This window comes from Rattus norvegicus, chromosome 3 (genome assembly GCF_036323735.1).
Source record: "Rattus norvegicus strain BN/NHsdMcwi chromosome 3, GRCr8, whole genome shotgun sequence".
Lineage (NCBI taxonomy): Eukaryota > Metazoa > Chordata > Mammalia > Rodentia > Muridae > Rattus > Rattus norvegicus.
Window position 1 is genome coordinate 70,980,009 of NC_086021.1, and position 14,661 is coordinate 70,994,669.

At 40.6% G+C, this 14,661-nt stretch overlaps 1 protein-coding gene across 3 annotated transcripts in view; it reads left to right on the top strand.

Moving 5' to 3' along the window:
* The window catches only part of Csrnp3 (cysteine and serine rich nuclear protein 3), a 196,010-nt gene that overhangs the window by 73,422 nt on the left and 107,927 nt on the right, over positions 1 to 14,661 (top strand). The window lies entirely within an intron of this gene.

Genomic DNA, 14,661 nt, shown 5'->3' on the forward strand with positions numbered 1-14,661 from the left:
TTAACCTTCCTCAGATCTTTTACTCATCTCCCCACTGGCTGTTTCACTCAGCCTAAAGTCCTTCAGGTCCCAGCAGCCACCGTTGGTCCCTTCCCTATCCACCAAACAGCTCACGGCCGCCTTGCTTCCCACCCTCCACTTATCATCTTTTCCTCAACAGTCTATCCTCCTCCTCACTCACTGGGAATGCCCCAGCCTTCTGCATGTATTGCTTCTTTCTGAAATATCCTCACTCCAGATAGTCTCCTGACCCACTTCCTCACTTCCTTCAGGGCAGTGTTCAGATTTCTCTGTATTGATCCTGCTGTTTCAGATTTGCTGAATGTTTCTTGTGTCTCTGCACTCCATTCAGATCCCCATGCACTCTCTCCTAAACAGGAGACTTGAAATAACTATTTATTAACTTAATTCATTTCATCTTCTATGTCCATTGCATTGCAAACTTCTTGGAAATATGCAAAAATGCTGTGCCCAAAGAGTGCCTGGAGATAGATATGTATTGTGTTAATAATTTTCAGTAGACGAATGGAAATTCCTTTTATAGATATGGACGTGTAAACCCATAATCGCATGTCAATGAGTATGCTGCTGGTATGCACCAAGGGCAGCTTATCCTCTATGCACTTTCTTCAGCCCCCTCCTTTCTCAAGCTCCCCACATGGTTCATCAGGTACCTTCACTGTTCATGCTTGCCAGATAGGGCTCCAGGATTCAGAGCATATGTGGCTCAACCTACCGGGCTAACTTGCTAATGGTGAAGTGTTAGGGGTTGTCAAAGGGAGAAAGGACCACCACAATTTGGCAGACAAAGGAAAGGCTTGTCTCCACATTTCATAAATTTTGAGGCAGATGCTGGATGTTAGTCAGATAAAGGAGAATGCCTTTTCAGGTAATTGGAACAGCATGTGTAGTACCATGAAAGTGTATGCTTTAGTTCGCTATTACTGGGGAATAGGTTTTACAATAGTAAAACCAGGACAGGAGTTAGAGGCAATATGGTGGAGGGCTATAGGACCTTGCTAAATACCTAAACAAGGTATCTCTTTGGTTTAGATTAGTTTTAGATTCCTCATCTCTATGTACTCTGAAAAGAGAGATCGGGACTCAACCAGGGTCATGATCCAGTTAAACAAAGAGGACTAGACCAGGGATGCTGTGAGGTGTGTACAAGTGGGAAACATGTGGAAGAAAAGTGATGATGGACAGAGAGGAAGCATAACTAGAGCCAGGCAGGACAACGTTGAGGATGGCCACTGATTATGTTAGGATCAGAAAATAAGGTGAGCTTGTCAGGGTGGGATGGGGTGTCACCCATGGGCATCTTATGGGAATGATTTCAGGTCACTGTTTCCAACATTTACATTGAGATGCCTTAGGAACGCACAAGTTGGTAAAATGAGTCTGCAAGCCTAAAGCAAAGAGGAATGGCCCCTGGGAGGAGTGAGTTTGGATTCTCTGCGGCGACCACGAACCAAATCTGCTGGAGAGATGGACAGCAACTGGGAGAATTTAATGCGGACTAAAGAAGGAGATGAAAAATGAAGACCAGGTCTTCAGAACTGGTGAAAAGAGACAGCATGCATTCTAGAAATACCAATGTTAAAAGCATCGTGTTGGATTCAAGGTAATTTGCATAGCAGACAGAAAATGACAACTTCAGAACTGTGGTATATAGCAGGGGAGCATTGTTGAGATGGAGACGTGAGGAGAACTTGTTTTCTCATCCAAATAGGATGAGAGGCCAAGATGTGGATGCACTGATATTGTCCCCTGGCTGCTCCCAGTGATGAGATTGCTGAAAACTTAGGAGACTACCCGGCTTGTCTATTCTCACTAATTAGCATCCTCTTCCCGATCAGTGTGCAGAGTCCTTGTTAAATATTACTATACATCTTGGGAGATTGTGGGCTAAAAAAGAACAGAAGATGGAAAGTTGGCCATATGGTAATGTGGCAATCCTTTAAAGCAAGGGGCAGCGAATCTGGTGAGGGACGGGTTCACTGTGTGCTTTTGTGTGGTCAGTAGACAAAATAAAACGGTCTCACCTTCCAAATGACTTTAAAAACAAAACAGAGAATGTTTCACAACAAATGAAATTTTAATGAAATTCAATTTTTATCATGTACACGTGAAGGTTTACTAGAAGCTGGTCAAAGGCATATTTGTACGCTTGTTTGTTTATACATAGCTACTTTGATATTACCACAGAGGTAGACCACGGCAACTCCTACCACATGCCTTGTAAAAGCCTAAACTATGCACTACCTGGCTTATTACAGTAAAGCCTCAGTGACCTCTGGCTTATAATAAAATCCCTGCCTTAGGAGAGGAAGGGAAGCTCCAGAAGACAGGGGAAAGGGATATCAAGGCTGTGCAAGGGAAGATTAGCTTTCAATGACAAAGAAAAGATGTTTCGACCAAGGAAGCTGGAAGCCGGGGAAAGGGCCGAGAAGATTGTACAAACACAAGCAGGTTTGTCAGTGCTGAAGGAGAAACGCCCCTCCCCCACTCCTGTTCACATTGGAGTGTTGAACTGTCATTGATCATCTCATCCTGGAGGACAAAAACTGCCCTATTCATCTGTGCCTTTCCACACGAACCTTTCCACAGGGTTCTGTCAGCACACCGACTTTCTTTCAGCCACTTTCACTAAATATTTAATTGAATCCCAGGTGAAACTCTCTTATAAGCGCATTCCTAGAAACCTCTGCCCTCAGGGCCTTGTGTTTAATTCCCTTACTTTCTTAGATCCACATTTATTAAGGCTTGATGTTATGTTTAGAGGTATGAGGAAAATATAAGCTGGCTTCTGATTTAGGTAATTTTCGGTTCGCTAAGTGGATCCAATATAGTCGGAGAGAGTTAATATTCTTATTCAAATTGGCCATTTTGTTTTCACTGTGAATGGATTTATAAATCATTAGAGGTCCGGGAAGAAGGTAATTTTGAAATATAAAGTTAGTACAGAGTCTCTTTAAAAGTGCTGACCATGTAAAAAGATCGACACAGGACTTTAGAGGGGAACACAAAACCTAGTACAGAACAGGAGGCAGGGGAAAACAAAAAAACAAAAAAACAAAAAACCCTCCTTTATTTCCTTTGGACTGCATAGAATCCACTCTTAAGGTGTGAGCTGCATGGCCCCTGAAATTCCATTGCACACCTCCAATCGGTGTCTTACAGTCACACATACACTGTCAATGTCTTAAAAGTAGTTAGTGAGTTAGCCAGAAGTGCCAAGAGGACTCCGAATGCACTGCTTGAGGCTTACTTTGTGTCTTGGCATAGGAATTTCCAAGGGACTTTACATAGCTCTTGGGCAATTTCTTCTGCCTCCAGGAAGGATTTATGTCTTAAACTTACCCATTTAAAATAGATATTCACAGTAGAAACTATCAAAGAAAGAAATCCATTATTTTATGACTTCACAAAAGGGGAAATTACCACATGAAATGATGGAATTTTTAAGGTGCAGACACACAATTACATGAATATGTATATATTCACCCCAATTGCCCAAACGACTACAATGATTATTTTAGGGAAATAAACATTATGTATTCATCTGAAAGTGCCAATGATTTACATATTACTCAGTCTCTGGGGAGCTTGCAAATTAATTTCCCATTCAGTTATTTGATGGCCTTCATTCTTTCCAATAAATCTTTGAATCCCCAGGGGAGTTGGCCCTGGATGACCTATAATGATATTCATCTTGGCATACCTGTCTTCATCATTAATCTGCTGGTAGACATGGATGGCTGTATGGGGCCCTCAAAGGTGACTGATGATAGTGCTTTAACTCTTTCTGTCCGTGGAGCACACTACACAATATGAACCAGGTTCATTTCTGAGCCTCAGCGGATAATCTGCAAACTCTTACACCTCTTCTCCAGTACAGGGAAGTCTTCCAATGGGGCTGTTAGAGGTGGTAGAGAAGAAATGTGTGGGGTGGGAGATAATAGCTGTGTATGAAAATTCATGTAATCTAACAAAACTAAAGATATGTAACAGACACCAAATAGGAAATGACAGTACTTCTGACGTTATACCATCTTCGTGTTCTTTATTGCGTAATGTGGTAAAACTGGTTGTAGCACAACCGAGAATGGACAACTCCTGTTAAATTCTAATCCAAGGTCAAAGTCTCTAACCAGGTCCTATCACTTTTCTTCGGAACCTCATAAACTCTCTTAGTATTTTTCCTGGAAAAATTTTAATGACATATTGAGAATTTTATTCTTTAGAAGAAAAATGACATACCCTTTTCTTTCTAAAGCCACATTGTGGAGGTCTGCTGCTGGCTTCTGTGATACAGACTGAAGTGGTTATTCCTTCCCACTGGCAATCAAGTCTACCACAGTGTTATTAACACCATCACTGCTTATCCATCCATCGCTCTTCCTGTGTCTTTCCTTATACTGTTGTTCTGTAGCCGAAGAGAGCTTTATCCAGTTCTGTCTGCCTGAAGCCACTTGGTTCATCCTGAGGGACTGTCCTTTCCCATCCCAAATGGCATCCACCAAGACTCCAGGAAACACAGCCAGAACTCTGCAGCATTTGATAGCCAGTGGAACCTTGGTCTTCCAAAGCCTTTTGTGACTTTTGGTGAGAAAGAAACAAATACAGAAATAGTATTTTTCTTTAGAAAGCAGGGCCAGATAGATATACAACTTGGTTGAGTTTAGTTGATCAGACTTTTTTCCCCTGCCGGACAAAGCAGTTGATCATGCATCTTTAATCTTGCAAAAATTAGATTTATTTACTTTAATGTGTATAAATATTTTGTGTGCATATATGTCCTTGGGTCATGTGCTTGCCTTGTGTCCGTAAAGATCAAAAGAAAGTGTCAGATCCCTGAAACTGGAGTTGCAGGTGGTTATGAACTGCATTACGGGTGCTGGGAATCGAATGCTGACCCTCTGCATAGGAACAAGTGCTCGGATCTGTTGAACCAATTCTCCAGCCCTACTGGTTTTAATCTTTAGGCTGTTGAGTTCCATAGTATTCACGATGAGGCTTGTCTCACTGAAACTCACATCACAGGGCACACAGGACTATTCTTCTTTTATTTAGTTAAAGCTGTCATCCAGTTTCACATGGTATATTTAGGTATACTATGCCACGCCTTTAAATATTATCTATTTCCCTCTCAGAAAGGAAATGCTGTGTAACAGTGAACATTTCTACGTGTTCAATTCTGCATTTTAAAAAGCTCTCATTGTTTCCTGCAGTTGTTAAACATGGTCTGCTCAGATGAAAGAGATGGGAACAGACGGGTGGCAATAGGGAAGTGGCCACATGTAACCCCCTGCCTTACTTTTCCTGGCTCTAAGGCCCATAAACTTACAAGTTGCCCTTCTACCTTGCAAGACTATTTAAGGGCAGAAGTAAATGTTTAAACCTCAGGAAGCACTGTGAGTCCATTGAGAGATGGAATATTTTTTTGTGAGGAAACACGAACTCTGTAAAACACTGTATAAAAGGTTGTTCATAGAGTGGCGATGATGGGCATCTCTCTCTTTTTAAAAATAACCCTCTCTAATAATAACTTTTACTTTTTCAATTCTGTAACTGAGTGTGTGTGTGTGTGTGTGTGTGTGTTTGAATGTTTGAGATATTCTTTAAAAGAGTCATTTCAACTTTAACTGTTTATTCATTGTGTCCGAAATAGACTGTTCATTTAGATTGCTCTCTCTGCAAATATCCTCGGATCATATTTACTCCTACACATTATTTTCTATGAGTTTAATGCCAATGTTTACAAAAGCATTGCCACAGAGGGATCTGTTGTTCAAGACATTTTTCTCCAGCACTAGAAGATTTTAATATATTCTACAGCACACTCTGTTCTTTGCTCGTAGAGAAAAGAATCAACAGTGTGAATAAAAAAGCGTCCTATTTTATAATTTCCCTCCTCTTTTGCTTTCTGATCCAGCTCTTGAGGATTCGTTTGAGGAGAAAATTCTCATCATTAACCAATGTATCAGTGATATTGAATGCCACTAAGCTCCTTGGAAATTGATTCCACGTGAATCTGAAATACCACTCTTCTGCATGTAATAGTTACAAAGTTCTTTTTTTTTAAAAAAATATGCCTGGGTTCGGTCCCCAGCTCCGAAAAAAAAAAGAAAAAAAATATGAATGCCATAAACTTAACCGATGCTTGCATTGACAGAAATAATAATGTTCTTTGAGTGGCTTACGTATTGGCAGAGGTGTTATCTAATGCGTGAGGCTCTCTGGAAGAGTCTGAAAATGCCAAGATGAACGTCTATCTTCACTCAGTACCAGTGACTCTAAACAGATTGCCACGAAGCCGGGCACGCAAAGTCACAGGCACAGCTCATTGGATTGGGAACAGAGCAAAGCACATCTTTCCCTTGTTTGCAGGAAAATAAAGGGGAAAGGATGTTGACAGAAATGTTGATGACTGGTGCCTAAGAAAAAGGCCCAAGAAATTTTATCAGTAGGAAAAATCTTTTTAACAAGGCTGAAAATGTGTTACCAGCTGCAGAGTGGCTATAGGAAAGGAAAAAAAAAATTGCAAGACATCTTGTCTGATCCGATTCTTGTAACCCTGTTGTTGGGAAGGAACAAGTGTTTACAATATTGCCAGCCTTTCAATCGGTTTTATTTAGACAAGCTCGGGAGGAAACACAAACAGGAAGTCAGTGTTAAACAATTCTGTCCTCTGAACAACCTGAAGTTTTACCAGCAGTAGCTAATATTCTAAAGACATCTGTCTCAGTGTTTGTGTACCTTCTGTTTCTTTCAAAATGGAAGTTCCCAAGAACTTATTCCACAGTTTTCGGAACCTCTCATGGACAAGTCTCGAGATCCGTTCTAAGACTGTGAACACAGCCAGGCAGGTCCCTTGACGTATACACCCCTGTTTCTGACTTTATTTCTAGAAACGGAAACACATTTGCATGATATGCAAAAGAAAAATTCAACCTGTGAAAGGGGAAAAAAAAAGATAACGAGAACTATAACCAAAAACGATGAGAAATCAGGTTAGTAGGCATCTCATGGTTACTACTTGCTGTGTTGCCCTCTGACATTGGACTTTTAGAGGCTCCTATTTATAGCCAAAGATTTATTGAGCAAAGCACATTTAAAAAAATGTCCCTCATGCGGTTGCCTGGGAAACATTTCCCAACTATGCTGCAGTGATGGGTTCTTTTCAGTAGCAGTTAGTAACCAGTAACAGAACTCACTGGCCGCGTGTTCGGTTCCTAAAGTCTCAGCAGCAGATCTCCCTGGGATTGAAGGAAAAGAAGAGCTGCCCAGAGGAACCTCTTTGACAGGAAGATACTAATTTTTTTTCCCCAATTAGGCGCTTTTACCCAAGGCCATTTCTTTTCTTTTCTATCTTTCTTCCCCCCACCTCCACCCTCAGTGGTTAAATTTTATAGTGGATAATGTCCAGCTATAGGTTATCTAAATTCCCCCTCTCACATAAAACAGTCAAACGCATCTCTAGCTGCCCTGACACTTCCCCCTACCTTTTTAAAAAATGTAGGTACAAACCCTCTTTTTTTCTAACCGCCAGACAAACTACTTTATCATTAAGTTGGGACCCCACAGCCGTGAGGAGTATCACTCAGTGAGTCCTTGGCGAGCCATTTCCAGTCAGCCTTTCTATCACTTGAAACTCTGAGGAAGGGAAGAGAGGCTACATTAAGTGCTTTGCAGTACCTGTGAGGTGAATTTAACGGAAACACCCTGGTGTTGGGTTACTTGTAAAAAACGTTACAGCGGGGAATGGATGTTCATCGGTCAAAAGCAGTCAGGTCTTCAGGGAGGCTTGGAGACAGCAACAGCAGACTTCAAATCTAGCCTAAGGGTGGAGCATTGGTATGGGGATCAATTCCTTTTATTTCTAAAAGCGTAAGTTTGCAGCAATTGAAAACGTTTAAAGGCGCATACTGATTTCTAAATGCTTTTCCGACTAACTCCACTAGAGCAACCATATGAATATCCTTTATTCACATGGTTATTTAATATTATTTTATCTTACATTAATAGTAATAAAGCTTTGAAAGAATAGAAAAAGTCAAAGTACAAAATATCAAAATTATGTTTTTAAAAAAATGACTTTGATTTGGTTATTTTCATTTAGCTTGTACTTATGTGTTTAAAGCACAGTAAACCTCCAGTATTAGTGGAAGAATGATTCTGGGACCTACTTTTTGACAGGAGTAGGTGGGATGTTGCAGAACCTTGCATAAAATGGTGCTGTTTTGGCACAGAACCAGTCTGCATCCTCCAGTACATACTACATCATTTCTAGGTTTCTTATTATACCTAACACAGTATAATGCTGTGCAAATAGTATTTAGGGGAGAAATGACAAGAAAAAGAATCTGTCCAAGTTCAGGACAAATTATTTTTTCCTAAGTGTTACTGCGTTTGGTAGACTTCTGTATATGTGAACCAATGGGAACAGAGAGCCTATTGTTCCAAGACCACAGTGTGCATATTGTTTGGTGCTCAGACACAATCACCAATTCTTTTATGTTTCTCTCCAGTTTTGTTCTGTGCACATTAGTTGCAATTAAGCATACTATATTTCTGGTAATTCCGTCATCAGTTTTCATTCTATAAGCATTTTCATTGTCTGCACGTAACCTATGCTATAGTTTTAACGGTTATCTGAAATCCTACAGCACTGAGAATATATTTTTAAAAGATTTCCATGCTTCTAATTTTTTAGCTACTATAAATGTGATGTATTCAAATATCTTCGTATTCAAAATTACACTGTTCTTGCCCGTTAAGTCTTGGTGTCTCTGGATTCTAAGGTTCATAGACTACCATAATTGGAGTGGTATATGTAAGCATAGGCTTCCCCAGGTCAAAGACATAGTGTATGAATATTACAAGTTTATTAGATTGTGAGTGGCCATGGACAGTAACAATTATAAAGCCTAACATTATATTACTCATTTTTATTACATGTTCTATAGATGACCCAGCAGGAAATAAGTAGATATAGATGGCCAACAAACAGTAATTCCATGATAGTCAGCTACAGGTCTCAAGGTTATAATATCCAAGTACAACAGGCTCTTCTATGAAGTGTCAATTCTGTTTTCATGTCTCCTGTATGTGACTTTATATTTCCATGTAAAATCTAAGAACCACAAATGAAGACATGTGGCAATTATCTTTCTGAGACTGGTTCAGTCTGGTCACTGTGGTCATCTTAAACTGCATCCATTTTCTAACTACCTATATAATTTTGTTTATATGGTAGAAAATATTCATGGGATATATAGCACATTTTTTATAGATCATTCCTCTTGGACACTTAGTCTGGCTCTCTAACTCAGCCTTTGTGATGAGTTCTGTTATAACAATGATTAGTATTTCTGTGATATAGTCTGTGGGCTTCAGGAGTGGTAGAGGCATGTGATAGAGTGGAGTATCTATTTTTAGCTTTTAGAGGGACCTCAACAATGAGTACCCTGGAGGCTGGAGTCGTTTACATTCGCATTAATAATATTTCAGGGTTCCCTCTTGCCATCACCTTTATCAACATTCATTATTAAAACGAACAGGTTAGTGTTCTTCCTCAACGTCTTGTTGGGTTTTCAAACGTCTAACATGAAGGAACAGATAGATATGTTGCTTATCCATATGATAGCGTATCTGTAGCTCTAACAGTCACACCCCAGTATCGGAAGGCTGCATCATTTCTTTCCCCCATAAATAAAACCAAGAGCCAAATATGCCTGGATTGTGGTTTCATGTAATAGTGTTCCATGATAAAAATAGACATGAATAATGAATACTAAATAGGAACCGACTCTGTGAACAAGAAAGAAGATGCATGCTTCAGACCATGCAGCCTGCCACTAGCTTTAGTAGCCGTGGAAGTAAGCTCATTAATATGGTTGCCTAAAGGAGAAATCTAATTTTCTTCTTATATTTATTCGGGTTATATGATTACTGTAAAGCATGGAGGTGGATTTCTTGATCAGGAGCATGGTTTTGATCTGCCTAAATGTACTTTTATATAGTAGTATTTTAAATAGTCATCACAGTTACATTTAGTTGATGGTGTTCTAGATTTGAAATGATTTGGGAAAGGCAGGCTTTCTTTGTTTTTATTCTCGATCTTTAATGCTAAAAGGAAGTCTGGTTTTTGTTTGTTTTGTTTTGTTTTTAAGACAGGATTTCTTTGTGAAGCCTTGGCTGTCCTGGAACTAGCTCTGTAGACCAGGCTGGCCTAGATCACAGAGTTCGCCTGTCTCTGCCTTCTGAGTTCTGGGATTAAAGGTATGCACCAATTGGTTGGTTGCCATTTTGTCCTATTGACAGTGTCCTTTGCCCATACAGAAGCTTTGCAATTTTATGAAGTCCCATTTGTCGATTCTTGATCTTAGAGCATAAGCCATGGTGTTCGGTTCAGGAAATTTTCTCCTGTGCCCAAGTGTTCAAGGCTTTTCCCCACTTTTTCTTCTGTTAGTTTAAGTGTATCTTGTTTGATGTGGAGGTCCTTGAGCCACTTGGACTTGACCTCTATACAGGGTGATAAGAATGGGTCAATTTGCATTCTTCTATACCAATCCTACATCCCTTAGAGTGCTTGTATCTAATATGTACAAGAACTCAAGGAGTTAGACTCCAGAGAACAAATAATCCTATTAAAAAATGGGGTACAGAGCTTAACAAAGAATTCTCAATTGAGGAATATCGAATGGCTGAGAAGCACTTAAAGAAATGTTCAACATCCTTAGTCATCAGGGAAATGCAAATCAAAACAACCCTGACTCTACCTCACACCAGTCAGAATTTAGCCATTCTCAGATGACAGTAAATGCTGGCGAGGATGTGGAGAAAGAGGGACACTCCTCCATTGCTGGTGGGATTGCAAGCTGGTACAACCATTTTGGAAATCAGTCTGGAGGTTTCTCAGAAAATTGGACATAGTACTTGAGGATCCAGCTATACCACTCCTGGGCATATAACCAAAAGATGCTCCAACATATAACAAGGACACATGCTCCACTATGTTCATAGCAGCCTTATTTATAATAGCCAGAATCTGGAAAGAACCAAGATGTCCTTCAACAGAGGAATGGATACAAAAAATGTGGTACATTTACACAATGGAATATTACTCAGCTATCAAAAACAATGACTACATGAAATTCTTAGGCAAATGGAATGAGCTAGAAAATATCATTCTGAGTGAGGTAACCCAGTCACAAAAGACACACATGGTATGCACTCATTGATAAGTAGATATTAACCTAAAAGCTCAGGTTACCCAAGAAACAATTCACAGACCACATGAAGCTCAAGAAGAAGGAAGACCAAAATGTGAATACTTCAGTCCTTTTTAGAAGGGTAAACAAAATACTCACCGGAGGAAATACAGGGACAAAGGGTGGAACAGGGACTAAAGAAAAGGCTATCTAGAGACTGCCCCACCCAGGAATCCATCCCATATGCAGTCACCAAATCCAGTCACTATTGCTGATGCCAAGAAGTGCTTGCTGACAGGAGCCTGATATGGATGTCTCCTGAGAGGCTCTGCCAGAGTCTTACTGACACAGATGAGGATGCTTGCAGATAACCATCAGACTGAGCACGGGGATCCTAATGGAGGAGTTAGAGAAAAGACTGAAAGAGCTGAAGGGGTTTGCAACACCATAGGAAGAACAACAATATCAACCAACCCGACCTTTCCAGAGCTTCCAAGAGATTACACCACCAATCAAAGAGTACACATGGGGGGGACCCATGACTCCAGCCACATATGTAGCAGAGGATGGCATTGTCTGGCATCAATAGGAGAAGAAGCCCTTGGTCCTATGACGGCTTCAATGCCCCAGTGTAGAGGAAGGTCGGGGTGCTGAGGTAGGAGTGGGTGGATGGAAGTGGGAATATCTTCATAGAAACAGGCCGAGAGGCAGGGAATATGGGAGAGAGAAAAAGGGGATAATAACATTTAAAATGTAAATGCATAAAATATCAAATAAAATAAAATAAAAAAGGTATGTGCTAGCCACTACTACGTGGCTGAAAGTCCATAGTCTTCAAAGTTAGCTATGATGGAGACAATTGGTATGTGAATGATAGATTTTGTTCACAAACCTTCCTTGCCACGCTTGTGCACTGCAGGCCCAACATGGCAGCTCCCTTCTCTTAGAATCCTGTCCTCCTCTTGCCTGATGAGTGGAAACGACTTACGTTTAGCACCGGATAGCTCGACATCTAAGCTTCATGAATCTTTAACCTTGGTTAATGGTGTCATCATTCATTTTGGTTCCTGCATTGAAAACTCTGGATGTAGAGCTCTCCTTCAACCTCAGTTTGAGTGTCTGTGATTTGCTCACTGCCCAGTCCTTTTCTCCACCCTGAGACTACCAACCTATTCATTCTCAGCTTTCTAACTTCTTTTCATGAAATAATTTAACAGTCTCTCGGGTTCCCTTTCCAATTCTTTCTTTGATGAGTTTCCAGAACTTCTTAAAATGGATGTGATCAAGCTCCCCTCACTCTCCTGAACGCCACAGACTGATGCTAAGATGGGTTCCACGTATCCCCATCACAAATGCTTGCTCCCAACAAACTGAGTTCCTCAGTGTTCCTCAGATGCACATCAGCCATGACCGGGTAACGTGCCCACAAGGGCCACACTAGATTAAATCCCTAGTCAGACTTCCTCAGGCAGAGTACTTACTGTGCTACTTAACTGGCCTATGTCTCAGTGTTTATCTACACAAAGGAGACGCTTTGAAGAACTGCCCTGTATGCTTGTTTCAATGGTGTGTGTGAATAAGTAATTATAAACCCAGTGACCAGTGTTTGGTAACTTCTAGGTGATTTCGATAACACTGTCCACCTGGTCTTTATGTTCGTATGTATCCTTCAGTTTTAAAATGCCTTCCTCATCCTGTAACTCACTCTTTGCATCTGTTTCTGTGAGTAGATGTAGAACCACTGAGGTCCCTGGTTACAAAGTTTATTTCTCTTAACATGTCAGAGTACACAACTCACTTCCAAGCATTGCTAGCAAGTATACAACAGATGCTGCCATTGTATCTATGTCTGCCTATATATTTGCATGAATGACTTCATAAATTATATACCAATGTGCTATATATATATACCCATTATACATATAAAAATATTTATTTCATTGGCCAAGTGTTTATGGTTTTGTATAAATGAAAAAGAAAACCAAAACAAACAGCCTCTCTTAGTCTTGACTCTAAAGCAGTTTTTTGGCCTCTTTAGCTCTGGTTTAACCTTATTGACTTTAAGAAATCTATCTGTTCTATTCCACTGTTCCTTTTATTTTCTTTTAACTGTTCAGTTCGTGGTTGGTTTTCGGTTGGACCACGTAGCTCCACATTTTATTTTGTCCCGTGTTAGATATCTAATTCGGCATAAGAAGAGTTTGCGACAGCCGCTGTTGGTGCGCACTATGACATCAGTGTACCCTTTGTGCTTTGCTTCATCGGGTTCTTTCTCTTAACAAATGTTGTTTTCTGACGCCTTTGTTGTGGTAGATGGAAGGGTGGGAGGAAATCTGGACCCTTCCTAGTCTGGGTCACTTTGCATAAGGATTTCTTTGCAGCCAAGTTTGGATGATTTATGTTTGCATTGTACCTGCTGTAGCCGTAGTCGTAGAGCGATTCCAGCCATTTAACCTGCGCCCTGCAGAGTGGTCCGTTCACCGGCTGCTAAATTTAACATCTGCTGCCTTCACCATCTGATGTCCGAATAAAATGAAAAGCTACAAGAATAGGATTCCATGTTCGTTTGCATACATGTTCTGTTACATATGTTAAGCTTTACCCTTCATAATCGAAATTACATTTTTCCTTTTTTGCCCAGCCAGAACATATTGTTTTCCCCTCCATCAGCCCCTCCCACAGTGCCAAAATCAGAAATAAGAAACTACTGTAAATACTTTCCTGTGTGCCCTGTGTTCAAAGTACATTGGTTTACAGCTGCCTTCAGCCTTCCAAATATTTGACATTAAGTATTTTCACACTATTTCAAAGCTGAAACTCTGAGGGCAGCACAGATCAAAATACATGAGAAACACTGAGCATAATAAAGCTGGCTTAATTAACGTTCTCTAGTCTGGATAGGACCAGTAGCGGAACCATTGGACTATTAGCTTTTTAAGCCATAAACGAGATCAGAGGTCAGTTTATTGCCAGGCTTAAGTAGTTTGCTGTCTGCTAGCTTCTTTTCTCCCATGCTCATTCACCATGTTCAACTCAAGCTCAATGGTGCTTCCCATGTTTTCCAACTCTCTGTGGGTGGGGCAGTACTTCCTTGAGCTAGTGAACAGCTAGGCTGTCTCCTTTACCTATGACTTTGACCCTACCTTTCATCCTTTGCTGACCTCACAGCCTCACAGATATACCAGCAATGGTCTCATGCTGCTCAATCACATGGGGACACCACACTTGCTTTTTCTCTGTTTCAACCCGTTTGAACACTTGCCATATCTCCTCTCTCCCCAATCCACTCAAATTCCCTACTATTCTAGTTTGTAAAGCTTTCCCCTGACCTGTGTATATTCTCCACAGCAACATTTATGCAGTAATTACTTTCCCCCTAGAGTGTCTGTGGGTGTCTCCTTTAGCACGGGAGCCTTGGAATAGCTTGTCTCCTTACATAGTG